The following is a 3,270-nucleotide window of genomic DNA, read 5'->3' as shown; positions in this document are numbered from 1 at the left end:
GCTCAAAAACAAGATGCATACAAGTCTCTAGTCACAGACACACAGGTGTCAAATATGTCATAATAACCTAACATTGTTACTTAATTAGTTATAAAGTGAAAAGATTTTACAATAGAAAGGTACTTAAACCCCAATTCTTTTAAGATTTAGTTTCCTCAAGTAATGAAAACCTAATTAACACAAGAAATTATCTTGAAAAAATACAAAATTTTTGTTCTTAAGTCAGTTTCCTTTAAATGTCACTAAGAGTCAATCAATGTTCTAAGAAAATCTTGTTGTTTTAAACATAGAGAATCAGATTCTGGTTTTATAACAAAAAAATTAAATTTTGACCTCAGAAAACCCCTTACATAACCTTATCTAATTACATTAATTATAGCCTTAATTACACATACAAATTTCCTATATCTTCCACAAACCTTCTGCAACTTCCTTAGACACTCTATATAACTTGTTCACATCCTTAGTTTTGTCCTCTCTTTTACACATCTTGGACTTCAGTACAAAAATCTTACTTTACTATACAAAAACCTTTCTCATCCAAAATATTCCCCCAAAATATGTCCTCATAATCTTCTTTCTTTCTCTTACTCGATTATTTTCTGCCTTTTTTCTTCCTTCCTTAAGTTTACAATTTAAAACAATCCTTAAAAATTTGAGTTTAAGGAAAATAACCTTTTATCAATGACATAAAATACTTCATGCTTAACATTTTTTTGTCAAAACAGAAGTTTTTTTGTTCTTTGCATATAGAATTACATGTTTTGTGACTTTGTTTTTTAGTGAAGAGCAGAAACAAAGCAATCAAACTATTTTTTTCAAATACCAATAATTCATAAAACTACAATTAACAGACCCAACATATATGTATTCTTATGGAATTTAAGTCAAGAGTACTTGAACTTATACTTAGCAATTGATGTCTCAATATTTTAACTTATACTCAGATGTTTTCTCTAACACATACATTTAAAAATGTTTATTCCATTTATAGCTATCTAATTTACCCACTTCAACAGCTATTTTTAATTACCCAAGAAAACCAAGATATCAGTCAATATTTTAAATTATTATTAATAGTAATAGTATTTGCCAAAGGAAAACCCTAAAAGCAATGGATATTGTATTTTAGATATCTTAACACAAGCAAATACAGTCCTGATTGGCTAGCAACCAAAGTAAAAAAAAAAAACTGTGTGTTCATTATTCTAAAGACATCTTTACTTTTATCTTACTACCAAATTTAAATTATTTAATTATTTTTAAGGACTTACAAAAGCTATGTGAATCAAAATTATACATATTTATGTCCTTTTAAATTCATGAGTGCTTATTTATGTCTAAGTTAATTTGGTACCATGTAGGCTCAATGTACAATACATACATGTACACAAACATATATAAAAATGTTATACGAGGTAGACGATGTGAGCAGGGGGTTGGGAGAAGGGAGAATTGCATCTTGAGTGACAAGATCACTCCACTTTGTGTGATGGAAAACCCCACCCATACACACCACTGTCACAGATACTTTTTTTTTTTCCAGTATTAGGGATGGAAACCAGGGCCTCATGCACACTAGGTAAGTGTTCTACCACTTAACTACATCCTCATCCCTAGACACTACTTCCTTAAAACTAAAAAGAAACAAATGGTACTTTCTTTCTTACGAGCATGCGCACAGCCCTAAGGCACTAAGTCATAGCAGGAAGCCAAGTTAACTTCCTGGAGTGGGAGGATCCCGAGTAGACCATAAAATCCCACAGTGCAGAAGACATAAGGCCACTTCCTTTCTTGGAATGATTGCTTCATGTTCTCCCTGGGATGTTAGCATTTGGGCTTTTTCTCCTGCCACTCCATTATATAAATTATGCTTTTGGCTTTTCACCTTTCTCCTGATCTTTGCAGTCTTGCCCCTTTTAGTCCAAATAAAAGTTCACCAGTTAGCTCAAAAGGTTGTAATTTTGAAGGGGCACCTCCATTAAAATGGGGAACAAATTCAAGGAAGGAGAAAGTGGAGAAAAACCCCACCTGGCACTCTAGTTGGTTTTGTGGGGTTTTTTCGTTTTTTTTTTTTTTTTTTTTTTTTTGCGGTGCTGGGGATCAAACCCAGGGCCCTGTGCTTGCAAGGCAAGCACTCTACCAACTGAGCTATCTCCCCAGCCCTCATTTTATGTTTGACGATTATGGTGCCTCAACTTGCAAGTCCTTAAAAAAAAAAAAAAAAAATGGGGAACATTTGCTATTTCTAATTTGATTTTATCAAGTGCTGATCTTGAGTCCTTGGGCTAAGAAAAACATACAAAAGAGTTTATAATAGTACACTCTCTGGGACAGACCCAACAATGGAAACAGCGCAAATATCCACCCCATAGTAGAAGAGACAAATATGCCATATTATCCATAATGAACAAACTACCATCTTGCATGGTATCATGGAAAACCTCAATCATGTTGAGTGAAAGAAGACAGACATATAAAAAGTAGATACCCTGATTCCATTTATACAAAGTTCAAAGGCAGGAAAACTATGTTAGAATTCAAGCCATGGGTATCCTCTAGGGAGAGGGAGGAAATATAACTGACAGAGGATAAGGGGGCTTTCTGGGGCACTGGCCATGCTTTATTTCTTGACTTAGATGGGGCTACAGGTGTGTTCACTCTGATAATTCCTCTTAAAACTTGTGTACTTTTCTTTGGGTAAGTCATACTGTACTGAAGATGTAAAACAAGTTGGGCAGTCCAGCTGGCCAATCTGCACTCTTTATTGCTACAGTCAGTGTGGGCAGGTGTTTACACCCAGGGTGAGTATGTGGTGAGATCAACAGTAATTGCTCTCAGGCACCAGTTCATGTACTCTTCGTGAGTACCCCACAAACTGAGGTGCTTTTACAATCTATATCTCCATTCAACAGGTGAGGAAACTAAGGCTTAGGGAGCCCAACGTCCCAGAATGGCTAATGGGTGGAGGAAAACTCAAACAGGACTCCAAAGCTCATGTTCTTGGTCACCAGATCAGAGGGAGTCTGCTGCATGGCCACTCTGCTCCCAATCTAGGGAGACATTATAAACACAGCTGCTTTGAGATTTGGCTTTAATTTATTGCAGACAGTGAGCCTGATACAAACAGCATCAAAACTTGACTGTCTTTGCACTGAGAGACTGAAAAGATTCCCTTCTCAAAACCTGATATACAAGGAGTTATTAACAAGAATTATAACTAGTAACCTGTCATTCATGCAGATGTATACCTTTTTATTTTGCATCAAA

Source organism: Sciurus vulgaris (genome assembly GCF_902686455.1).
Source record: "Sciurus vulgaris genome assembly, chromosome: 10".
Lineage (NCBI taxonomy): Eukaryota > Metazoa > Chordata > Mammalia > Rodentia > Sciuridae > Sciurus > Sciurus vulgaris.
This window is presented reverse-complemented; position numbering follows the sequence as displayed.